Raw genomic sequence first — 27,176 nt, forward strand, 5'->3', positions numbered from 1 at the left:
AGAGGGAAATGTAGCTGTAAACCTTATGACTCATCAATTCCTTTGGTACAATACCCACATAAAGCTCCTTTATTGTCCAAAAACAGAGAATAAAGAGAGTAAAGAAAGCATGCAACCTAACAGGCTCTGTTGACACCCTTCCTCCTCCATCCCACTGACTCTGCCACCTCTGGAGATAAAGGCACTCAACGACAGTGTCTAGCTGTTGTTTGTTGGGGCTGGTCACAGCACAGCCCTGGCTTTGCTAGTCCTTTGCCTTCCTTCTGCCCTCACCACACCCAAGCACTAATTTATTTAACAGAGGGGACCTGGGCTCACTTAGATACCTTCCCAATCTTTGGAACTCCTCCTGGGTACTACTGCACTTCTGCATCCTGGGACCAATCCTGCCAACACGACCACAGCTGCCTCCAACCCTTCAGACAGAGCTGGGCTCTGCTTGTGGGACAGACATGGGGTTTGGCTTCTACACTGTGAAAAAGGAATGCTGGAGACAGTGTCACCCTCCTGAGCAAGCAAGAGCCCTGTGACTACAGTAGAACAAGATGCTCTGTCAGTTTTTAAATAGGAAGAGAAAAGGAAAAGGAGATAAAAACATTGGCACTAATACACTGCTTGCAAACCACTCCTGGGCTGGCTTTAAGGGGATCAAGGCTTCATCCTGCCTGTTGGGACTGCCAGTTCTTCTGTACCCTTTTCACTTAGTCTGAGTTCAGGGCTCTGTTTTGTTGCCTGAAGTACAAACACTAAGCCCCCAGTCCTCCGCCTAACCTAACACAGGTCATGAATTGAGCAATACCTGCTCAAAGCATCCAGGAAATCCCATCCCTTGGTCAGCAGCAGTTTTTGGTTTGCAGACCATAACAATACAAGCAGTTCTTAAAATACAGCAGACAGCTAAATCTGTTTTCCTTGTCCTTCAGAAGAAAGGCTTTGGGAGAGAATTAGGATCGGAATAGGCCTGTTACACCCCCCATCCAAAATATCAAGCTTTCCATCATTCCTTATTATCTCTTCATAGGTTCTGGGGATTAAAGACAGTGCAGGGATGTGAATAACCATCATGATTATGCTGGAGGAGGTGAGGATCAGTGCTCTGCATTCCAGGACCTGTCGCATTTTCACCTTCCATTCACATCCCTTCCAGGGGAGGAAGGAGGTGGGTTTCTGAGCACCACATGTGCCTGGTCCAGGTTTCACTGTTGCTCACTCACTTAATTCACAACCCATTGTAACCACTGCATATTCCCAGGCAAGCCAAATAGAAGTTGCTAAATGGAAGCCAAACCTTTAATTTTGAAATAGAAAGTAAGGTCTCAAGGAGTTCTGATCAATGAGTAAATCAAACATTTAAAATACTTTGTGCTCTTATTACAAGATCATGAGATAGTGGAAAATTAATCTTACGAAGTAACTGAACTCATAACGCACATGACTTTTTTCCCTTCCTGAGCTCTATGTGAACTCTTCCTAAATTGCCTATCTTGCATAATTTTAATTGGATCCTGGAACACCATGACCTTGATGCAGCAGCCACAGCATTCAGTGCTGTCTTCTACAGTTACATATGGTACAGTGCCTTCCAAATCTGTGACCCCTGAGAGATCAGAAGTGTGTGCTGTGCAGGGCTGCTTTTCTTATAACCAAACAGTTTTGATTCAAGGACTTCCAAGAAGGCTCTGACTGCCTTGTAAGGTCACCAAGATAAAGAACCCACTTCAGTAACTAGCTGAGATTCTAATAAGCAGCACTTGTGGCCAGCTGGTAGCTCCCAGTGATAATCCTGGCTTTCCTCTCAAAGTTGGGATATCACTTGTGTGATGTTCTCTCTGAGCATCTGAGCATGGCTGGAAACACAAACCATGCCTTGAGTTTAGTGCCACTTCCTGTGCCTAAGTCAGGAAGGTCACTTCAGACCTGAGCAAGGCAACAGACAGCTCTGCAGACTTAGGGGATCTTTGGTGACACTACACTGCTGTTACTCAAAGGGTGCTACAGCTCCATGGAGCACATCTTGTAGTCCTGCAAGAATCACAAAAGCCAGGCCTGCAATGTAAGTGGATTCCTACAGAAAACTCATCATTCTCCCTTTACATCACAAGGAATACAGGAATCACCAGAGATTTAAAAGATAATCCAAAATTGCAACAGCCAGCTGTGCACTTGCACTCTGCAGCATCAGCACGGTGCAGCTTTCATTAGGAACAGAGAAATGGGGCTCTGTTGCCATCTTCCCTCCACACAGGCTGAGACAGTCCCTGCAGACACACACTGGGCAGTGGGAGCAGGGAGAGTAAACACAGCCTTCACTGCATACATTATTTTACACCTGTACCTCTGAATCTCCATTTCAGCAGGTCCAGTCCCACAACCTCTCAGTATGTATCACACCCTGAGTGTTTGCTCAGGATGCTGTGAAATGACTTAGTCCAAAAGCCACAGTGATGGAATGTTTTAGACTCCACAGCGAAGTTTGGGAAAACTGTTTCCACTCTCTCTTAAGCCAGGCTCAGTCTCCAGTCAGACATCCACACGACAAGCCTGAGCTACCAGCTCGAAGGAATGCCTTGTTAGCAAGGAGCTGAGGAAAATCCCACTGCACTTCCTGACACAAAACATCTCTCCCCCACAAGGCAGCAACAACCAGACAACTAGTCAAGGTACTGTCTAAAGGCAGCACTAACACCATCCTGCTCAAGCTGTTGAGGGATGCAGGGGTGCACAGGCATCATTCAGAGAGTACACTCACCTCCACCAGCTCTCTGGTATCCTCCCTGTCTCTCCTTCCTGACGAGTCCTGCTGCTCCAGCTTTTGTGTTCACCAGGTGTTGTAGTTTGGGATTATTATGTAAATTCTCTCCCCTGCCACTTAACTGCCCAGGCCAGCGGTTAACAAAAGAAGCAGTTAACTGTTGATCGCTTGGGTGGGGGCAGGTTTGTCTCTTTTGGGTTTTTTTTTTGGATATTCTTCCCAGTCTTGGCTCGTCAGAACGCGGGAGTGGGGGCTCCGAGGAGGCAGGCTGCCCTGCTGGTTACTGTTGGGGCTTTCCTGGCTGTCTCGCTGCCGCTGTACCCGGACTACTTTTCTGGCCACGCGGCTGCGGCTGCTGCTGCCTACCCCTGACTGCTTTTCGGGCCGCGCTGCTGCTGCTGCCTGCCTTGGATTTGCTTCTGGTTGCTCGTACTTTTCTGCTTCTTGGACGGGGAACACAGGGGGAAGAGACTGAGTCCATCTGAAAGCTCACGGCTCGTCTGCCTCGCTGGAGAGGGACTGAAACTCACTCTGCAGCCAGACGGGCTGTGACATTGACACTTAAGTATAACCTTTCCTCCCGGAGGAAAACCTGCTGGGTTTTGTTGTTGTTTTGGGTTTTTTCTTTCTCTTGTGGTGTTGGGGAAGTGGGTTGCACTAGTCTGTTTACATATATATATAGCAGTTATCCTTCTTGTATTAAAATTCCTTTTCTTAAATGTGATAAAGAGTGGTGTGATTATCGTGGAGGAGGCCCCTCCCCTGCTTGTGGGTAAAACATTTTGGTTTTTTCCCCTCAAACCAAGACACCAGGCTTCATTCAATTATTTCAAATGAACTATTCTCCAAACTCAGGCTACAGTAATTTTCCATTGCAAAACAGTCCAAGCTCTCCAAATCTATGGAATATTAATTTTTTTGTTGGTCCCCCCTCAGAAAACTGCAGGGAAAAAAAGGTTTTGGGTTTCCTGGCCTCAGGAGCTGTGAGCCATGTCAGGTCTTTCAGGCTGGCTGCTCTGGGGCCACACTGAGCTCCCACACTCCCAAACAGAGGCTGAAGGGCTTCAATCTTGAGCAAGATGCCCTGCTGAGATGCTGCCAAAAGCCGTGGTTCCTGGGTCCACAGCTCCTTCAGCCAGAAAGCTCCAGGCCAGGTAGGCACCCCAGGCTTACAGCCAGCACACGGTGGGAACTGCTTCCATTTTGGGAATGTCATCAGAAAAAATAAACTGAAAACTTCTCCTGAGTGGAGGAGCCTGGAGTGTGGTGAGCTCCACCCTCCAATCTGTGTCTCAAGTGCTTTGAAGATACTTGGGTGTCTACAAATAGGCTCACCCCAAACTCCACTAACTCGACATTTTCCTAGTGAGGAGGAGGATCACAGGAGGATGGGACAAAGCTCAGCCCCAGGAGAAACTGCAGCCTTGGCTCACCCTGACTCTTAAAATCTGACAAACCCACTTGTATCAGTCTACTTTTTATAGTTTTTATTTCAGGCCCATCGAAGCCACGTGCCAGGTTTGGGGGTGATGATACTAAGGTGATGAGGCCCCCGAAGGGTGGGAGGGCTGGGCACCCCTCACTGGTGGGAGATGCTTCCTACAGGACACGCTGGGACCCTGAGGAACAGTCAGAGCCTCCTCACCTCACACTTTTGCTCTGCTCTCCCCAAGGCTCCCCCACCACGTACCTGACCAGTGGCACTGAGAGCTTTCCAGGTTTGCTGCATCCTTAAAGCTTTGGTTCCTGCTGGGATGTTTTGGTGCTTGCAAATTGGAGGGGCACCAGTCAAAAGATAGAAAAGGAGAGGGGGGAAAAAAAAAAAGGATGTGTGTCTTTTTTTCCCCCCCTCAGTCTCAGAAAGGTCAGATTTGGAATTAATTGTATCCTGTGTAATGTTTTGGCTTGGTTCGTATTTATTCCAAGTGAGTTCACTCATTTCTACTGCAGAAATAGAAGGTCATGGAACCAGTGAATTCTCTCTCCTAAAAGAGGTGAATCCCTTCTAGGGAGTGAATCAGCAGTGAAGCGTAGGGAAAGAAAAGGATACTCAAAATTATCTTCTGTGGGACTGTAATCACAGCTGGGTGCAATTACAAAATGCACAAGGAGACTTTAGATGCCATTTATTTGCATCAATTTGTAAGCCATCTGTTTAATTTGACTGATGAACACAGGGAAAAAAAGTAAACCAAGCCTTTTATCTTCTTGCTAAAACCAATAAATAAATAAATAAATAAACCAAGCAGTTCCTTTCTGCAGTATTTGCCTTTGCAGCAATAGGAGCCAGCACAAACATTTCCCAGGCTGGGAGAAGGGAGGAGGACAGGGAAGGGACCTGCATCACCTTTTCATGAGATAAATTTGAAGTGGTCCTGGCCCTCAGCTCATATCCCACATGTTAAGGACAGATGTGTGTGTACATTTGTCCATTCATTATGGTGGGTTTATTACTCATCTCTTTCACCTGGTTCCAAGAGAAGGTTTTGGATGCAGAACTGAACCCTGTGAGGAAGGAGAGTATCCAGAACTGAACTTCTGACTCAGACTGGCACAAAGATAAAAGGCTTTTGAATCCAGGGGTTTGGTTCAGTGAATCCCTTTGGGTTCCCTTGGTTTGTTTAGTGCAAGGATTGAGTGTGTCAGATGAAACATGAACACATCTGAACTTATTCTGCTGGAACAAAACAGAGTTCCAGAGTTCCTTTGCTGTAGTGCATTGGTTTCAATCTAATGCTTTCAACAACAAAATCCTCTTGGTTCAAAGGTTTGGAAGCATTACTTTTAAAAAGGCAAAAGCCTTTCCAACTCTATTGCTGGTACCCAGCAGTATTAGAAAAAACCCAAACCAACAATCCAACAACAAAAAAAGTATAGGAGCCTTAATTTTTTAAGGCTGAATACTTAATAGTGTATAACTGTCCTTCCCTGTGAGACAAACCCTTTTAGTCAAAATCAGAGGCATCCAAAATTATTACATACTCTGTTAAGTCCTAGTTAAGAGGTTTAATGAAAATATGACCAGGATCCACTCCCATTTCCCAGTTTTCTTAAACCTTTATCAAGAAATGCTATCTGATTATCAATGTTAGGTGTTGCAACAAAGACTTAAAAAAAAAAAACAACCAAATTTCAGAATTTCAAGCTCACATCATGTTTGTCTTTTCTTCCTGTGCTAGGCAAGTGACTTTTTAAGGCTTTACTCTTGTAATCCTCATTATTTAACTTTTGGAAGGTTATCCAGCCCTCAGTGGAGACTGTTCTCCTTTGCTCAGCATTATGACAGTTATTTGGGTTGCATTTCCATGAGCTGGGAAAGAAAACTGGAATAAAAGCTCCTATTTTCACCTTCACTTATAGCAAAACTAAATGGAATAACTATAAGTATTCAGCTGCTATATTGAGTTATTTAATAGGTAGAGCTATAAATAAAACATTAAATAGGTAGAGCTATAAATAAAATATTTGTGTTTTTATCTGCACTTTACTACTGCCTGTACTGAGATGGTAAATAAGTAACTGGAAGAAAAGTGGAAGTAGTATTGGACATAATTCCTCTCTTTTGATTAAAATCTCCGCAAGAGCTGCAGAGACAGCAGGGCAGGGGCCTGGAAGGGCAGAACTCAAAGGTGCAATTAAGACATTTCTGTGATAAAGTTCTGCCACTCCAGATCATTCTTCTATTTTAATAAGCTCATTTAGCACTATTGGGAAATGAGGTGACAGACATCAGGAGTGGGTCTCCCAAATCTCTAGAGATGTGCAGGAAAACCCAGACCTCATTGTGTAATTGCTGGAGAAAACTGGGCATGTGCAGGGAGCACTTCATCACAGCCTAAAAAAGGGCATTTCAGCCTGGTCAGGGTATTTCAGCCTGGTCAGCACACCCTGTAAAGAGCATTTCAGCTTGGTCAGGAAAGTCCTGCTGGGGATGGGCCTGTCCTCTCCACTGACTACAAAGGGAACATAATGTGAGTAGTTCAGCTATCGCTGTGCTATCCCAGGCTGTAAGTATATAAAATGAGATGAATGCCATCCCCAGACTCTGTCTGTCTGATGGATCACTATACAAGTGTAAATAATCTGGCATCCAGCTAATGAATTTTTCATTTCCTCAAGAACATGCTCTGACCCTCATGAAGGAATCTCTGAGAGCTATCTTCAGTTTACAAGCTCAGCTGGTATTTCAAGTTGGGAGATTTTAAATTAGAATTTCTAGAAGAATTTGCTGCTGACCAAAGCATTGAGGGATTGATGGAAAAGGACAAAGTTTGCAGCCTTCATAGGACAGCCCAGCGAGGGAGTCAGCTGAAATCTTACAGGAGAGGTGAGCTAACACCCTCCAGAAGTGAACAAGAAGAATTAAACAGTAAATAAAAATACTGCCAGGTTCTCCTCTTTGTATTTGGCAGGGGGATAAAAAGGGAGCAACCAAAAGGTTACAGTTTTGCCAGGAACTTCTCAAAACATTAATTATGACAAAAATGAGTGCTTATTCCCTGTGACCCAGTAGACATTGCTAACCTCCTTCATTCTCTCAACACTCTCCTACTAGCCTCTGTGCCCCTGAGAGGGCAGCAAACCTAGTACTTTCCTGCTCCTGATGAGGTCCCTGCCATTCCAAGGATTCTGTGTGTGCTGCCTTTGAAACCTGTGACATTTCCATGGAACAACACAGGACACATCCAAAAAACAAAACCTCTGTGCAGTTGTTTACAAAGGCCATGGCCTGCAGATGGAAATTACTGGGGACCCGACACCTCCAGTACCTGTTTCCACAGGGCCAGACTCCTGAGACCTTTAAATTATACCACACAGCGAGGAGCAAATAATACTTATGATTTTGAGCACACTGTTGGAATATAAAATTTTAATACGATAAAGTGGTAAGCATTGCTTGAAGTTTACTATATTGCCAGCAAGCTGTGGTTTTTGCAATGAAAGAACCCCAAGTGATTATAAAATGCTGGGTCTGCAGCAGGCAGGGTGTTTTCCTAAGGGATTGGTGTTTCCAGTAGCAAACACTCTGGCAGGGTAGTGGTGAGCTGGGCAAGGCAAGAGGTTTAACAGGGACTCCCTGCATGGTGGGTAGTCTGGCTGTCCATCACAACAGAGTTACAGCTCCTGATAATCTATAAACAGTTTACAGTGGGATAGTTTGCAAACACTCTGCTAAAAAGAGGGGGTTTACATGTGTCTGTTTACTCTGAGGGGCAGTTAGCTGGAATACCAAGGATGGAAAGTTGAACAATGAACAAAGATGGATTGTTCACAGAGAGCTTTCTGAAATATTCCAGTAAAGCATTAAAGCAGCTTTTAGCTCTGCTGGTGGGGGCTGAACCCTCCCAGGAGCTGTATTTGGAGGTGCTGCTGACAGAACTCATGTTTGGGAACAGATTAGTTGTAGACTAACATAGTTAACAACAGATGTGGGTATTTGTTTTAGAGAGGGTTGTTAAGGTCAGCAGCAGAAATTTTCTGGGTATGCTTGAAATAATGTGGGCAGAGGGAACAGGGGTTTCCTGCCCAAGTTCCTCTTCCTTCCCCTTTTCCAGAGAAATCACTTGAAAGGAGAAGAGCAATGCCCATACTCACATTCCTCTGACCTGGGACTGTCGAGTTGCCACTGTGCAACACGCCCTCTCTCTGCTATGATGTCCTTAACTCACTTCTCAGGGAATCCAGAGCAGCAGGAGCTGAACAACACCCTGCAAATCCTTGGGGGAAAAGCTGCAGTGCAAAGAAAAGTGAGTTCTCTCACTTTTCTTTTAGTTAGAAACCTCTGTGCCAGGTTACAGAACCAGCTCAGTTCTGCTGCAGGTGCCAACCTGTCCTAGTTGAGCAGAAGGGACCAGCTGACACTGTGTAAGGGTGATCAAAGCTGTGTATTCTACCCCCTCTATTCATTCCCCAAGGACAATTGGCCATTAGCAGCAGCTGCCCAGGGAGTCATTATCAACTTCACACTCAGCCTGAGGGGGCGGAGCTGCTAATGGCCCATCAACAGTTCAATACCCCCTGGCTCCCAGAGTTAATCACTCATTGTGTGAGTCCCCGCCCAGGGGGAGGGACTGGGTGCTCCCTGAGGGTACATAAGTGGTGGGTAAGAAGACTTTGGTAACTTCTCTTCAGATCCAGAGGAGCAGCAGGACCTTGACAGGAGGAGATCACCGCTCTCGCCCAGACCACAGCCCTCGCCTGCACCAACAGTTTTTTTTCATTTCCTTTTGCTCTGGACTTGGGGGAACCACAGGGGTCTCAGCACATGGGCAAACAAACCCCCTTGGGTTTGTGCCCCAGGACACTGGGTTATACTGCTGGGTTTTGTGAGTTGAAAACAATTTCCCTTTTGTGTCAGTGTATTTATTGTAATATTATTATTAAATTTTAGGTCTGACTTATAAACTCTCTCTCGTGGTGAGTTCATTTCCCCTGCTGGTTCACCTTTAAACCAGCACACAACCTTGCTCATATTCCATGGAAGTACCCAAGGCCAGGATGGGTAAGTGTCTGAGCAACCTGGGCTGGTCCAAGGTGTCCCTGCCCGTGGCAGGGTCTTTAAGGTCCCTTCCACCTCTGAACTGTGACTATGATTACTGCGCAAGTCCCTGAAAAAATGCAGATTATAGGGGCCCATCTAGCCCTGAAACCTGGATAAGCTCAAGTAATGCTGTAGGAAAATGCAGCTCCCACTGCAATAAAGTAGCACAGAACAGGAGCTCCCACCATTGACCACCATTCCCATCCATGGCCTCAGAACAGGAATTCCCACCATTGACCACCATTCCCATCAATTACCAGCAGGTAAATCAAACCAGATGTTTTCAAGGGCCAACCCTTTAGAAAAGACCTCTTTCCTTAAAAAAACACAGGAAAAAAGCTGACGCCACAACAGAGATTAGATCCTGCAGCTTACTGATAAAGTAAATCACCATTTAAGAAAAAATAAGTCTCCCAATATGTTCAGAAAGAAAATTCTTTTGGAGGAGGAAACTGGCAATTGTTTTCTGAGAAGATTTCTAAGTTGCTTTGAAAAAATAAGAGCTGCTACATGCAATGATAATGTTAAAAGCAAACGGGAACAACATCAAAGACAGATAAAAGCACATTTACTTTCCCTTCACTCACACACCCCCATGCGCACACTGCTTTGAGGACTAGAATTTACTGAAAGTGATTTTAACAAATCTAAAAATTTCCTCCTTCCTAAAAGCCTTGAATGTCAAACACAATCCAGTTCTAGGGAGGAATATTAAAGGACTGTAGAGGGCTGTGCCAGGCCCCTCTGCAGGAATTGCTGCAGCTGGGTGAGACATGAGTCCTGCTCAGGTGCTCAGGGCCCCTTCTTGCCACAGCCACATATAAATCAACCTTATACAGGCCATTGGAGAGTCCTTCAGTGCCCTAGTACACAGCCAGCCTTGCCCTGTTCCAGCAGCACTGCCTGTGGGCACACCCAGTGAGCAGCACTGAGCCCTCCCTGCAGCCCCAGGGTGTCACTGTGCTGGTGACACTGAGCCTTCACATCAGCCTCTCCCCTTCAGGGCTTTTCCCCCCAAGGACAGGAAAGTTATTTAGAGGCTCCTCTCAGACAGCAGAAATCTGAACAATTTTCTGTGTGGCTTGCTGACAACCCTGATTCAGCTGGAAATAGACTCAATAGCTGGAAGTTCATGCATGCCATCCCTGTAAGCTGTTCCAGAGCTAGAGGGATGCAGAGTGACATGCACTGATGCTAAAAACCCAGAGCTGCATTCTGGGTCAGATATTCCTCCGTGGCAGAAAATACAGTGGGTTCTGGGGGAAATTTCAGAGAGATATTAACCCTACTGAGGCAAATAAAACTCTCCAGGTGTTTAAAATCGAAAATACATTCCAGTTGCAAATAATGTTGCAGAAACACGTGCTTACCTGCTGAAGGGAGAGGAAAATGGGACTGAATAGCAAATAGGGAAGACTGTGCAGGTTTTCAAGAGTCACATGAAAATTCTTCACAGGAGACACAAATTAGTTGAAAAAATTCAGCCCCTTGCAGAAAAGGCAGCTCTGCAACAAAAGATGAACAGAAAAATAGTATTGCAAATATTGCTATTCTAGAGTATGTTTCAAGAGTGCACTAATAATCCACTAATGACACACAAAGAAAGGCACAATATGCTGTTCTAGATCATCACTGACACAATTGAACATTTCTTCTTAGACTTTCCCCTTTTCTGTATTATTTTCCTCAGGGGGAGCAATTAATTGACACCAACATTAAGAGCTACACTTACCACTAAAGAGGGTAAGAGAGTTTCCAAGAGCACACACAGGGCAAGTAGTTCTGTATTCCAGCACCAAGGGGGTGACCTGAAGAGGTTTGAAATATGCTCTGATCAGCTGGGGAGAGCAGCTGTCCTGTAAGGCCTAGGAAAGCCTTAAATGCATCATTTGGAAATCCTGGAAATTCTTTCATTAGGACTTCAGATTATGCCTGCCCTGCTCTTGTCTTAAAGTGCCTTTCTAAGATGACTATTAACACAACAAACAACCCCAGAGGGCGTAACTTGGTGCAGGCACAGAATTTAGAATTATATGACTTCTACCATCCTCATAATTTAAAAGATTTTTTTTAATCACTGATCAATAAATATAAAACCCTATTAGGAAAAAATAAATAGGTATTCATATACACACATATACATGCATACACAACAGACACACAGTGGGATTCACATGCATCCACACTCTGAGTACTGCTCTTCCTGCATTGTACTTTGTCATTAGTAACACACTGCTAAATTTAACTAGAAATATGTAGCTGTCCTGTTGGGCTCAGTTCACCCTGGGCACAAACCACTCTTGCTTTGGTTTCATGGCATTTCATACCCACTTCACAAGTTTAAAAGTATCTATTTGAAGGTTAATCTTTGCTGTGCTTGAGAGAACCAAATAATCCCCCTCTACTCCCACCTTTGGTCTGAGTTTCACTCTGTTGCCACTGATTTCAGGGTGTTGGTTTCAAGCAGTGCTGTGTGCAGTGGGTTCTCTGGCCTGCAGGAGCTCACACAGCAGCTCAGCACTCGGCCATGGAGAAAACAGCCCCAGCTGTAGGATGGATGCAGAGCCCTCAGCTGATGCTTTGGGTACCTGGGGGCAAGGCAGGCCAAGTAACCTCTCAGTGGCACCTGGAGGTGACACAGGAATGAACCTGAAGTGAGGGATGTGCACAAAAACACAAGATACAGCAGGGTACACACCATGCTCACACCATGATATGGACACAGGAGACCAACAAACTCCTGTGGACACGCCTGGATGTTGCACTAGTACATGAAAAACTACTTGTCTCAGGGTAGAGGTTTCTTGATATAGCCGGGTTATATTGGGAGTGCCTGACAACTGCCAGAGTGGGCAGGACAATGAGGTCTTCCAAAAGCTTCCAAATAATCGGCTGAGCTCAGCACATCCCTAAAATAAAAGGTCTCCCTCTCTGGGGACATTCCAAAGCCACCTGGCTGGTTCCTGTGTCACCTGCTCCAGGTGGCCCTGCATGGACAGGGCAGTTGGACTGCAGGATCTCCAGTGGTCCCTTCCAACCCCAACCATGCTGGGATTCTTATAATGAATTTCAGCTTTTCCCCCTTCTGTGTCAAAGGCAAACTGCAAAAGATTGATCCTTTTCTATTTTAAGGCACATGAGAAATCCCACTGATTTTAGACAGATATTATGGACAGAAAGTGCGGTAATAGTAAAGCAGTTCCCAGAAGATTGGATGCTTATGGGTGTGGAAACAGTGCTTTGCTTGGAGATCATGCTTTGACATTTCTATAACCTGTGATAATTTGATTAGTCAGGATAATAAAGCTACATCCCAGTGCTTTGGGATTTGAGAGGGTCATTTCAGAATTCAATTCCACTGCCTTTTTTACTTAAACTGACCTAACTTGGATGATCAGAGCTCAGCTACTCCATCAATGCAAACAAAGTATAAATTATTATTATTTTTAAATTATGGGTTACATTTATCCAAAATACCAAAATACTTCTGCAGAAATAACCATCACATTGTGGTTTTAAGGACCTCCTGTCCAGCATGGAAAAAAACCACGATTCCAGAGGTTTTGGGACCTAAAGCTGCCACAAAATCCAGACTGATCTCAGAGTGCTCTGTGCCACAGGGCAGTGGAATTTCCAGGTATATTCTACACACAAGGCAGAGGAGGAAAAGATGCAGCAGATGATTCTTGGCTACAGATGCCACTTGAAAAAAACAGCTGTTGGGAATTTGTTCAAAAGCAAAATGTTATTCCTGGCAGAGAGTCTAGCTGTTCAAATGTGAAAGAATTAAAAAATGAAGGGTAAAACACAGGATCGTTCCTCACAAGTGCATTCCAAATAATATAAGTGCCCTCCTTTTCTAAGTGACTGAATTTTAAATTAATTTATTTGTGACTGTGGGTGAAATAGCTTTCTCTGCAGCGTGAACTTGCTCAGTGAAGGGAACGTCAGCTCCTACTCAGACTGCCAAGGACAGCTGCTGTAAATCAGCATTTCAGTGGAGCTGACAGCCTTGCCCCACTTATCACCTCCTGCTCAGGCAGCTCCAGCCCGAGCCATGGGTCACAGGGACTCTGACTGCAGTGTTCCTGAGCACGGCTCTCAGTTCAGCCCTGAGTGGCCAGCAAAGCAGCTCTGGAATTCCTGTCTGCAGCCTGCAAAGGCTCAAGCCAAGAACCAGAGCCCTGGCTGGAAATGGGCATTGCAATTAAGCCCCTATCAGCCTGGCAGGCTGAGGAGCTCGAGCTCTGCCATCTTAAAAGCCACAGAAGCACCACAAAGGACCTTTTCCTACAGGAACATTTTAATTTGGGGCTGCAGTGACAGGGCAGCACATCTCTGGCTCAAGATGGCAAAAGCTTGGTGCCTTCTTTCAGAATTTACAAGCTCAGCTCAATCAAACAGAAGTGTGGAAAGAAGTGCATGGGAAGAATGAAGCGCAAAGACATCAATGTAAAATGTGCCATCTGTACTCTTGGCTGCATTCCCCCAGTTACATCCAGGCAGATTTTCCTTTGGGCCTCTGAGCTTTATTTCAGCCTATGAAGCAAGAGGCTTTTTGTGCTCTTGACCATTTCCCTGGTCAGTTCTGCAGCTGGTCCCAACAAGCAGAACCACTGGGTTCAGCCTATGCTATCCCCACTTCCCAAAAATCTTTCACCCTGTAAAAGACTTTTTCCTTTTTTGCCAGATATAATAAAAAGATGGCACTATGTCTTCTGGGCTTTCCCTCCCTGATCTTTCTCCTTTAAAATAAAAATTTCCCTTAACAGAATTAAAACTCATTCTCTAACTTCAAATTGTAACCAAAGGATGGATTCCAGTGAGTTCTGGCTACAGAAAAGGATAGGAAAGCTCCTGTTGACTTTCCCTGGGGCAACATTGTACCTCACACAATAATTAGGTTGTTTTTACGGCTGACTTCTCATTGCTGATTTTTTTTTGCTGACAGCCTGTTTCTGTTGCATGTTATTGCTGAGTTTCTTTTCTGCTGCAATAGTGGCACTTAATCTGCTTTTATATCTCTGAGGACACAAACTAATGAACATCAAAACCTAAAGGCAAGAAGTTCTCCTGAAAAGCCTTGGTGTTATTCTTAAAGTGAGATGAAAATGTTGGAGAAAGCTCTGCATTAAACAGTGTCAACTTTAACTCCGTGGCAGCAAAGAAAAAGCGAGAACGTATCAAAAGCAAAAAAGAGAATTTCGGGCCAGTCTTTCAACAATTCCAGGGATGGTTCTGCCTTGATGAAAATCATAGCAAAATATTCAACAATTTCAGCAGAAGATTAGAAAATCCTATTCATAGCATGCATAATTGTGAACTAAATTCCCATTTGATGGATTAGTGCCCTGGTTTACAGGCTGCCCATTTACTGGTCTCATGTGAAAGTCAACATGCCACAGTGATTTCAATAAGACATTAAAGCTTCAGGTTAAGCCAGGGAGAAGAGTTCTTGCATGGGTGAGAGCAGCATAACTGAACGCTAAAGGTTCCCTTTGAACTTCCCACAGCCTCTTTCAGGACAAGACAGAAAAGTCTCTCCTTTGCTTCCATTAAAGCACTTGAACTCATGAATTTTTGAAGCATCATTTGAAGGGTTTTACTGTAAAAGGATGCAGTGAGTGTAAATGAGGGCATTTTGGAGGAACTTCACTTGAGCACCCACTGGGTCTCCTTTGCTGCCTCAGTTGCTTCAAGCAATCTGAGGGACAAGAACTGGCAACTGCTTCGCCCCTGGATTTGAAAACCGAGCAAACCCAGGCAGGATTTTCTGCACAGCAGCCTTGCACTATCTCTGCAGCAACATTTCTCTCCACACCACCAAAAAAAAAAAAGCATTCCCCCTCAGCTGCCTTTGCTTTTGACTGAAATGCCAACATTTTTTATTGGCCTCCTTCCTCATTTCCAAGAACTGTGGGAGGTGGGAAAACAAAGGGAACACAGCAATTTGTGCCCCTATTTCTAAGCAGTTGCTGCCCCTCGGGGAGGTCCCGCCCAACCCCCCTGAGCCAGCCCCTGTCCCAGCCCAGCCTGCCTGCAGAGCTGCCAGACCTCATCTGGAACAGCAGCTTCTGAACCCAACTGGACAAGCACCTCCACAAACAGGAGCTTCCTATTGAGAACAATGGAGAGATTAAGAGATTGATGGATCCTGGGCAGCTGAGAGTCACTGCCAGCTCAGAGACACAGATCTCACCCTTCTCACTCCACCTACCACTCCTGGCACTGCCAGCTTTGGATGTAGCATCAGGACAGGGACACAGAGATACCTGCCAACAGTCAGGGGCCAAAAGTGACTTGCAGGGCAGCAAGAATTTAAAGTTTGCAGGGCAGAAAAGCAATGACCAAGTCCCAAGCCACAATCCCCCTAGACAACTTTCTGTGTCTCTTTTCAAGTATCTGTAGGCTTTGCTGAATATGCTCTAAGGTTCACCAGCATTATCGTAGGCATCTCTGCTCAACCCACCAAGCTCTGGCTAAGCTCCTTTCAGGCACACACTTCTCTATTTTTTGAGCAGAGCTGGGGTTACTCCCGACCACAGCAGGGATCACTGAGCCAGCACTGGCACCAGGCTACAGACACAGGCAGAACCTACAGGGGAGTTGGACAAGAGATGCTCACAAGGCCCTGGCTGCAAAGGCAGACTGTGGTTGGGTGGCATGGATTGGGCAAAAGGAGTGGGAAATACTGCAGTCCTCCATTCTAGGGTCACCACACCAGGATGACAGGGAAAGAAATTAAAAAAAAAAAAAGATAAGAGAGCCCAATCCTTACAGAGACAGCACTCTACAGTCAGGAATCCTGAAAGCAGAATTGTCACTTGCATTCAATAACTGGAGGACAACGGAGAAAAAAATTAAGACTACTAAGTAGGCAGCTCATTCATGCTAAGCTCGTTACAGATGGGTTCCCAGCCTGCAAAGAGAAATTTAAGAAAAGATGACACTGCTACCCATTGTGCCCCTCCCTGCTCTACCCAGGGGCTGTTTTCTCCAGTCCCTGTGCAGATCCAGTGGTGCCAGTTCTGCTTCCAGGGAGAGTGAGGACCCGGTGAAGCTGCCAGATGCAATACTGAGATGCTTTCTGCTCCACCAGCCTTGCAGATCTGGGAGAAAGGGAGCAAATAGCTGCAAGGCAGATACTTCTTATATTTCCTCTGACATTTCTACTACACTCCCAGAGTCAGACTGACTCTGCATGAGATGGCATCTGCCTGGTCAAAAGCTTCCTGAGGAAACCCAGAAACATGAGAACACAGCTCCAGAGACTGCATCTGCTGCCATTCTCAAAGCACACACTGCTGCCTGAGCCCCTTGAGTAACAGGAGAGAAGAATACAGAAAGTATCTGACTCCTCTCTAGTGAGCACAGAACACTGGCATATCAGAGGATAAAACGCCATGGGAGGAGGGAGCAGGTCTCATGTCTCTTGGCTGACAAAGAGTGTGGAGATGTGAGTATTGGGCTTGGACTTACACAAGAGTTGGCAAGTTCCTGGCTCTCTCAATCATCCATCAGTGGATAAACTGCAGCAAAGTCAGGACTTGGTATGCTGGAGGCAGTGTGTAGGGAAAGGCTTTGTGGGAAATAAACAGATTTTAAAAAGAAGAGTTAAAGAGAAGTAGCAGCAATTAGAGGAAAAAAAGCACCTGGATTTAACCCATCTATTTTTTTATGCTCCTGCCATCACTAATTTATAGTCCTACAGTGCAAATATCAGGGACGTAAAAACTGTCATCCCAGCATCCCCTCTGAATGATTATGAGAGACACCTTGAGCCTCCAAACAATAATCAGTTTTTCAGTAATAACTCTCTTGCAAGCTTCTCTCAGGGATTAACAACTGCCTGAAGGCTCAGGCACTTGGCAGTGACTAATCTGTGGCAAATCTCTATCATTAGTAATATCAGGAGAGGAGCATCACAAGTAGTGCTGTACAAGGTATCCCTGTTGCTGTCCCCAGATACTGGATCAGGACCCCAGGCTGTTAGGAGAGCACCCCAAGGAGCCTGTGACTCTGGGAGAGGAACAGGTGGACTCCACACACCTTGTGCTGGGGAAACCCTCAGACACCACTGAGTGCTCAATCATTTCAACAAAGGGATCTGAAGCCATTCACAAAAGCACACTACACCCTTGGTATTTTGGTTTAGTTTTGGCTCTCTGACCTTGCAGTCCATGCTTGTCTGTTCTCCACAGCTCTAGATGCAAAGTGTATTTTCTTCACAAATAAAGGACAAATAACTGTGCACACGCCTCTGGAGCTGGCACTGTCAGACACTGTGCAGTCCCAGGTAGCAGATGGAGGCCCTGAGCTAATGAAGCATTTAAACACATCTTTAACTCACTTTATGCATCAAAATAGTCCCGCTTATAGCTCCAACTGGCCATTCCCCTATGCTTCCAGACAACCTTTTAATGCTCCAAAACTGACTGTGCCACTTTCAGAGGTATGGGATCTGATCCAGAAAAACCATGTGTGCTGAAATTATCTTTGGCTCCCAAATTCTGAGAAAATCTTTGATGAAGAGAAGAGAGAAACAAGATAAACGGGAGAGGATACTTAAAGGTTTCAAGCAGCTAGAGGCTTGGCCTTGGGGCAGTTTTTTGTGAGCAGGCTATTTACTAGCATTAATCTTCAGTGATCTGTGTTCACAACACAAGTCACTTGCCTGTCTGTGCTGGGTGCAGAGACAGCACCGTATCAATGGCAGAGCAGCTGCATCAGCCCAAGTGCACAGATGGCGAGGATGCAGCTCCATTCTTTCCTCCCTCTATTTCCCTCCTATAATTTTCTTTTCTCCATCCCCCTCAACACCTCCAATTCTTTTGTCGGGGGAAGGAAAGCTACTTAGACCAACGTGCCTGAAGAGCAAATTAAATTCTCCTTCTAATTACTTCCTGAGCCTCTGGCCTGACAGTGTGTCCTCACCCCAGACAGAAGGCAACTGCTGCTGCACAGCTGGCCTGGCACTGGCGAGGCTGGTGGGTGAATGGCAGGCAGGTGGGATGCTGGCTTGGCTCAGCAACTGCAAAGGAAACAAGGAAGAAAACCCTGTCTATGGGCCAAGCAGGCTGGGTTTGGAAAGCTCTTCCTGCAGGATGGCTGGTGGCTCAATCAGTGAAAAGCCTGATCTATATTGTCCATTAACTCCTGGATCATTGACACACATTTTTGCTAGACCTAAAAACTCAATGCGAAATAATAGATACCTGTAGCTACTCTAAATACATTACTTGACCCCTTTACACATGTTCATTTAAACCCTGCACTTAGAACTTCTTACCCTTCCAGAATTCACCCAACTCTGCAACATGACAGTCTAAGCCCTGGCTCATCAGACCCCACTCAGCAGCTACAAACCACTATGCGAACACTGATATTTGTTTGCCACACCAGAGTCACCATCCCCAGGCATCTCCTGTCCCCACCCAAAGCACCACAACCCATTTAACCTCTCTCAGTAAGCAAAAACTTAAGAAATTGAGAGCCAAACTGAGAGTTGGTGTGAGAGGGACCTGCAGCACCAGCATGCTAAAGGTTTTGCTCCCCAGGTACAACACTGGAGCTTTGCTGTAGTCAGCAAAACCAGGTAGTTTTAAAACATATGCAAGTCTCTCTTAAAGGACTTTAAACATCCCCCCTGACTTTGCACACCCCAACCAAGGGCACCAGCTCCCAGCACACCATGCTGTGCTGCTCAGTGCCCCCAACTGTCTGCAGATTCCACTAAATCCACTGGTTTTTCCTGTTTTTTATCAGCTTAACAGATCTGCTCCATGGCTGTCTCGATTCCAGGGGCAGGCAGGACACTGTGCAACACAGCAGATACACAGTCTCTAATAAAAACCCAAAATCACTGCAGGGGGACCAAACCAAACAGCTTTATTTGCTTCAGTTTGGGATCTCTGGACGTGTTCACAGAGCTCTGGGGTCAGACAAAGCAGGAGCAGTGGGTGCCTACACACCCTCATGCCCCTCCAGGATTTCTCCTATCACTATGGCCACCCCAAACCACAACCCACCCCTGGACTTTCTATGGGAACACACAGTGGTAAAGAGTTGGGTCATCCCCAAAGATCAAAGCACAGGGTATCCTGCCCCAAGCTGTGTCAACATTGCTCATGGAAAAAAGCCATTCTGAGCTTTTCAGGGCTGGGTCTTGGCCGTACCTTGCCAGGCTTTGTAAAGCTTGGGGTGAGAGAGCAGCAATGCCCATGAATGTGTCTGTCAGCTGTTCCACTGCTCTTCATGGCCAGGCAGCATTCTCCACATTCCCTGCAAGAGCATGAAGGAAGGAGCATTCAGAGGTATGTCCCAGCTGTTCAAAGCCACATCCACATTTCCCAGCAGCTGATGCTGATGGGATCACCACACAAGGCTCTGGACATGCCTTCTCCGCGCCCAAAAGAACAGCAAGCCCCACACACTTCTGCCACCAGCTATGCAGTAAGAAAGACATCATCCAGATACCCACTGTGTTTTTCCAGGAGTCATATTCCCTTCAATTGCCCAAGCAAGGTTACACCAGGCACTAGGAAGGACATGTGAAACCTGCTGAGCACTGGCCACTGTTTCAAGAGCAGTGGCTCAGCCATCTGGTACTTATCATGTGTCTGCATGTTCATCCATACACATCTCTGTACAGATAAACACCTGCATGGAAAACCAAAGGAAAACCAAGGAATGCTTAGCAAAGAGCCAAAGTTCTGCCCTCTGGTATCTGCCAGCTCTGCCTCTGAAGCTTTGCTGCCTACAAAGCCACTCCAGACTGGAGCCTACAAAGGGTTCAGAGCTCCATCCACACACAGGAGTTCGTGCTCAGCAATGCAACGATTTGCAATTTCAAGGTGCTTTTCTCATTCTTGTCATGGCAGATTTTAGGCCCAGTAAGAACTTTACTGCTTTGCCCATATGTCAGTGGAGCTGAACATCCTTTCACAGGATAAGGCCCTAACAGAGTATCTTCATTTTTGAGGGTGTTTTTCTTCTCCTCTTGTTTAACACTGAAGGGAGAAACTGTTGAAAGAAGGCAAGCAAAGGAGATGTGTAATAGGAGAGGCACATTCCTCTTAAGCATTCACCAATCCATTTGCTTCAATGAGAGGAAAAGCAAGGCAAGGAAGAGAGGAAAGAACATCATATTTCTGCCTAAAGCTCATAGGTAGTGCCTACAAACTTAAATTCTTACAGCTTCCAACAAGCACAGGGATTGTTTCAGCAAGAGTGGTGCTCAGTTTTAATTCTTTTCCCTTTAAAATGGAGAAATACTTTCTAAATGCAGCTAGAGTGGCAACTGAGTCTGGAGAGGACAAGGCAGTGAGGAGGAATCTCCCTCACTCATAAAAAGAGTGTCTATGTGCAGGGCATGGACTGCATTTAGTTTTTTGTTTGTGCTCTGCCTAACACAAGGTGGTCTCAGTGCCTCGACCCAGCGGTTTAAAGGCAAAAAAAATCACCAATAAACAAGAGCTACTAAGGCAGATAAATAAGGGACTGGAACTATTTGTTTAATAAGCATGACAACAGCTACCAGAATGAGCATCTACAGAACTTGCCACATGCTACAAAATAATTGTGAGGGTCAGGATTAAAATGGGAATGATCAAGAAATCTACATGGGAGTTTAGGAAAGACCTCAATGTATTCAGAGGTAGGTAACAGCTTGCAATTCGGTTGTATCTCTCATTAAACATTTTTAAAAATTCCATGAAATGGAAACTAAGTTAATTAATTTAAATCAGCTAATAAATATTCTTTTCCCAACAAAAATTTTAAAAAGGGATGATACCAAGGAGTGTATTACCAATGTTAAAAACTTGACCCTAAAAACAGCAGAAGAATTTACTGTACATGAAGATGCCAAGTATTAATCTTGCATCTTGTTCCTGGCTGGGATCATTCTCCAAGTTAAATATTCAGGTACACTGAGAAATATTTCATGACTAACAAGGTATGCACAGTGCTGTAAATGGGAAAAAAATAATCTTTTCTCATGGATTAATACTTTCTGTCCTGTCTGTGCAACTGCAGACAATTCTGGTAGTTATACAAACACACACTTAAGCCTGAGTATCTCCAGGAAATTGTTTAATAATGATAAATGAACAAAAGTCATGCAGAATAAAATGGAAAATCAACTTGTGCTGGGATTACACATTGCAGAATTAATTTGGGAAGCATGCTGTAATGCCAAATGTGGTCCACACAAGCAAATCTCACTACTTGGGGCCAACATCTGGCTTCTTATATGAACTTTCCAAGCTCCTTCTCAGTTAAACAAAGCTGGCTTGGATATTTCATGAGACTCCCAAATTTTCCAATACATTCTGTCTTCAGGGATGCCAGAACTGCTACCTGAATGTCCTTTTCCTGGCACTTGGACCTGGACTGATTCAGACCTCACTGACAGGATACACTACAGGATAATTCATACCAGGCACTTCATTTAGGAGTAGCGGGTTTGTTATGCCAAACCAAGGCAATAATTTGTTAAGTTTGATAACCCACTGACAGCAGCCTTTGCCTGGTCCTCCACTGCCAAAATGGAAATCAATTTACCAACCACAAACCCCAGCAAAACAAATGAGCAATGACCACAAAGTCATGGTCACCACCAGTGGAGCAGCCAGGAGTGCACCAGGACTCTGTATGGAATCCCTGGGGCCCATATTTTAAAAATTAATTGATACTATAAACCCAAATCATCCCTATGCAGAGAACAGTGTGTGTTTCTCTTAGAGAGAAAACTAGATGCAAAATTAATTGACTCATTGTAATCAGCAGAAATCACCAAATATAGCTTGCAGGTATTTCTCCAGATCACAATATAAGTAGATAATCACAGGAAAAGAAGTGGCCCTGGAGAGAACTTTACTATAATATTTCACAGAAAGGAAGATGAATATAGTGGTGAAAGGAAAAGCAGCAGTACTAGCTTATGGAGGGGCTGGAGGAGCACACCCAAGCTGGATTAACGCACTTCCTGGAGGATCACTTAACTTCTCTCAGCTTTCTGGTTTCCTTTGCTACCAAGAGAGCAAAATTTCACAGCTCCTTTTCTTCTAAATCTCCACATCAAATGGACAACACAGGAAGTGAAAACCTCATACCAAGTCACCAGAGGAGGAAATTTGGGGACTCGAGTTACACTTAATTAGAAGAGGCTCATCCTTAAGCCAGCACTGTAAATCCTTATCACTGTTTTCCCTGCCTACCCTTCAATAAACCATTCATACTGGAGGCAAGCTGTATCCAACTTTTAAAGCAGCCAATATGAATCAGAACAAAAATAGTCCTCCCTATCTAGCAACAACACACCATCTTGGAGCCCTTCTAATTCCACCTGTTCTGCAGGAAGAGCATGTCCAATTTATATAAGCTCTGGTTTATTCTGGGATACAAGGAGAAATCTGGTGAAGGAAAGACTGCCTGTTCTGACATCAAAACATTCAGTGGTCTGGTCAAGCTTTTCAGGGGCTGACTGACCTTGTATCTGAAGAGAGAAACAGCACAATGTCACCAGTACACAGTAATACCAGAACAAATAACTATGTTCAAAATTGCAACATCTTTCAATTCTTGGAACCACATTCTAAAAAAGAACCTGAAAGAAATGGGATTAAATCCAAACATAAACAGAGCTGAGATCCTGGCCTGAAGACCTGCTGGGACTGCCCCAAAGCTGCAAGCTCTCCCCAGCTCTGGATCATGGCCCTCAGCCCTTCTAATCTCTTTGGGCATCACCTGCAACTTCACCAGAGCTGCACAACCCTCTCAAGTGGCTCTTCACATTTCAGCAAGACTGTTGTGTCTAGTCTCAGCAAAGGAAGAGGCAACTACTGTCCAAGAATATACACTATTTGGTTTTTTCACCAGTAATGGCTGGAACTTAAAGCAGGAAAACACCCCAAGCCAGTTGCTCTCCAGCTGTTCCTCAGGAGGAGAATTCCACATGGGCCCAAGGACACAAATAAGCAGAGTCAATGCAAACCCAGCAGTATTTCCAGCTCGGCCTGCTGAGCTCACCACAGCAGTGCCTTCCCTCACCTCCCTCCCTGCAGGACACAGCAGCACAGGGGATGCTACAGCATTTGTTTAGAGAGTATCAGCAGAAGTGTCAGCTGCCAGAGAGATAAGTCACCAAGTATTTCCTGGATCAGAGGCTAAGGATGGAATGAGATTTATTAATTTATCCAGTCCATCCCCTTCCGTACAGGCAGCCAATCCAAGGCAGCAGGGAATGCCTGTCCCTTCCAGCAGAGCACACAGCAGTCAGATCCCAGCGAGGAGCTGCCCTGCTGACTGGAGAGCCTTTTCTCTGTGAGCTTTACACAACCCCAACCAACAACCCAACCAGAATTTTTCATGGAAGATTATTTAGCTTTGTTCCAAGCAGCTTTTCTTGACCTTCAAGTTACCCTCTCTTTTGCAGCCTGTTAAATCGACTGGCACCCTCTCCCAAAGGCTGAGAGATTATCTCTTGGGGACCCACATCTGAAAGTGGAGGTGTCTTGGCTTCTTAGATAATCTATATATTTAAGGATTTTTAATCATTCCTCAGAAATGTCCCTTTGCTCTCCTAACCAGCTCTTTCCCTTCCCTCAAACTTTAGAAGGGCAGGTGTCCCATATTTAAGCCAGGGACCCAGATGCACCCACAGTGCACGTGTAAAGCTTGTTATTCTTCCATTCATTACTGGACTATCACGGACAACTGAGCTGTCCTGGTTACTGCTTCCCTGCACCATGCCTGGCCACCAGCCCTTGGGTTGTTCCAGGCCTGTGAGCGTGGGTGCTGCTCACACTCAACACACACCTTAACCCATCACTGGCTTTCTGCTCCCATTTCCAGCCCTCAGTCTCCTCACATTGCTCTGCACCCTTGCTCTGTCTGCCCAGGAACGGCTTACTGCCAATAACTGCAGACACACAACTTTTACCCATGAAAAGGTAAAACCCCCTGGGCTTTCCCATCCCCTCCTCAGCTGGCATCAGCCTGGATCCTGTATGACACTGCCCTAAGCAGAAATGTTTCACTCTGGCACAGGAGAAGCACCACCACAGTCCCCACAGGAGCTGCTGCTTTGTCTGCTCGCACAGCCAACATAAAGGTACCTCTGTGCTGATATCCAATATCTCTGGGATCACAACTGTGCCCCAAACCACTGCTCAGCCTCCCAAGCAGATTGAATTTCAGCCTGAGTGACACAAAGGAGTACACTGTGGCTATCTGATGGGCAGAAAGGTATTTGGGATTTACAGTTCCTCTGAGTTTTCAGGCAGTCACAGGGTAACATGACAGAAAGCAAACATCTTTCAAGTGAGAATAGTGCAGGAAAAAATTGACATCCCATTTTTGTCAGAATCTGCCCTTGTTTCAGATCCATAATCAGTAAAACAATCTCTAACTCCATTGTTGGAGCAAAGGAATGCCTAGCCCAGCTGGGTGGTGTTTTCAGGGTGAGCTGTCAGGTTTGTTCAGCATCCCGCACCGGTCCTGTGCTTTGGCTCGCCTGGAAATTTTAAATGCAAATGTATTTGCAGGGTGGCACAAGAGAACAATATCAGAATTTTACCTCACACAACAGCTCCTCGCTTGGTTCCCTTCAGCTGCCTTTTCCTCCTTCCCTAATACAGAGGTTTCACAACTACTGGGGAAAAAAAAAAGAAGCCTCAAGCAGGAAAATCTTCACCTATTCTTTTTTCCCAGGCCCTTCTGCTTAAAACAAATCTAAACCACAGTTTAAATAATGCTTTAAAATCGCCTACGACTCCAACCTGAGATGCAGAGCAGGCAATTTCTTTAATAGCAGAGAGTAACAGCACTCAATTCAAATCATCCCCACATAGTATTTTCCATCTTGCAAGGGCTAACTAAATAAGCTCTAGCTGATTAACCAGTGTTTTATCCACACCCTAAACTCATGAGTGTTACCCTGAGGAACCAGGGGGGAGTAAACACCTCTGAGGATGTGCTGCTGGACAAGCATTTGTGTTCTCCTTTGTGCTCAGTGTCAGGGAGCCCCGGGCCACAGATGGAGGCAGATAATTAATTACCAGCTCTCATAATTCAGCAGTTCCTTGAGAGGCTGTGACAGGGCTATGGGACAGGCAAATTTTTCACTGACCTTATTATGGAGGCATTTATTGAACAGTGACATTGGAGCACTTCAAACAGTGCTAAATTATCAGAACCAGAGCTAATAATTTCCCTCCTGGTGTAAGGATGCTGGTGCCCACACGCGGGACCAGCAACTCGTGCAAATCCAGGCGTGACCTGAGCACAGCTCAGCAGTTTGTGCTGAGCTGCGCAAGATCAGAACACATTCTAGAAATTATAGTGTGTCTATGGTGCAGCAAAAAAGCTCCAATTGTTCCTTTAAAGAGCAGCTCTTTGGTTTGCATTTGTGGTTTATTATCAAAGACACATGCAAGAGTGATACTGTAAAAATAAAGAAGTGGGCCAGAAGGTGAGCTGCACCAATAATCAAGCCACCTTGCTGCAATCCACCTTGTTGCAGTTTATATCCATTGCAATATTTAACTCTATTGTTGAAAGAGGAAATACTATTTTTAGCCACACCTATTACTTTTGTTCACAGCTTAAGTGCCACATGCAGTTCTATTACTGATCTTGGGCTTTTTCATGTGCATTTACAGAACTGTTCATTAATCCTAAAGGCTTCAATATTGAAAAAAAACCAGTCAAATCCTTAAAGCAATTTTACTGGTGTGCTTTATTGCAGCTAAAATGTACAACTGTAATTCTATCTGTCCTAAAAATTAAAAGGAAATGCCTCCAGCATGGAAGTGGCAGGAGGTCTGACTGCAACCCAAGAACTGCTGAGGGCTTGATTTTCTTAAACACCAAAGATTCAGAACTTGGCTTACACAGATACCTTTCCCTCACTGTCTTCCAAAGCACTCTGGAAACAAAAGTTTGAAAACTGAAAATAAAGAACTCGCAACCAGCAATTTACTCTGGAGCTTAAACACAAGCCTAGGAGTGTTCAAAATCTGGCTGTCTTGGGTGATGAGTGAGTACTTCTGAAAATTCCCTTACAGTGTCTGCTCTGCAATGTCTTTTTTACTGCATATCCACAGGGAACAAGCCTTAATTCCATATTCCTTCTGGAGTCTTTCCCTAATTAGATTATTAATGAGAAACAGAAAGATGAAGCATTAAGTCATTCAATCAATGGTGTGTGTTATAAACACGAAATCCCTGTCAATACATGTTCCATAGGCAGTCCCGTATTACTCAGGTGCCACAGAGGAACCAGAGCCTTCACCTGACTCCAAAACAAAGTTCCTGCTCCAATTTGGCTCGCAGGTTATGGACAAAGAACAGCTTTGCCAGGCAGCACCACAGCTCTACACCCAGCTATGCACCAGATGCCAGGTGGGGTCATTATTTCACATCTGGCCTAAACCTAACTATTTCTTTTATTCAAACTGTAAGAAAGCTGTCTAATCATCACCTAAGACTCTTCTTTTTCCTAAAAGCTAATAAGTGTGTGGCACAGAAGAAATGAAAAATATTTAAGTGAAGCATCAGCATTTAGCTTTAGACCTGTATATCCATTATTCATTAATGTTCTAGTAAACACAAAAACTGATTATTTCCTGCAATGACATGCTTACAAGTACACTGGCTGGAAATTATGAACATCAGAAGAGCTAAATCACTCCTCGAACCTTTTTCTAAGGCTGTTCTCTCTCGCTGCTTTTACAGTACTGAAATGCTGGCATACATCCAACTTAATGTATTCCTGAAGAACACGAAGACACCGGACCTTTCCCAACGATCACTTACGAGCTACCAAAATTAACAGGGACCGCACACACACACACACACACACACACACACGCACACACA

General features: G+C 45.0%; 1 protein-coding gene across 2 annotated transcripts in view; it reads right to left on the minus strand.

The window, feature by feature from the left end:
* The window catches only part of PRR5 (proline rich 5), a 61,271-nt gene that overhangs the window by 33,401 nt on the left and 694 nt on the right, over positions 1-27,176 (minus strand). For both annotated transcript variants that reach the window (XM_071551488.1, XM_071551485.1), the window contains exons 2-3: positions 19,469-19,574; positions 10,664-10,798 (exon numbers count right to left, since the gene is read on the minus strand). The gene's annotated coding sequence lies outside the window, so the exon portion shown is untranslated. The remainder of the gene's footprint in view (positions 1-10,663; positions 10,799-19,468; positions 19,575-27,176) is intronic.

Source organism: Pithys albifrons, chromosome 3, assembly GCF_047495875.1.
Source record: "Pithys albifrons albifrons isolate INPA30051 chromosome 3, PitAlb_v1, whole genome shotgun sequence".
NCBI lineage: Eukaryota > Metazoa > Chordata > Aves > Passeriformes > Thamnophilidae > Pithys > Pithys albifrons.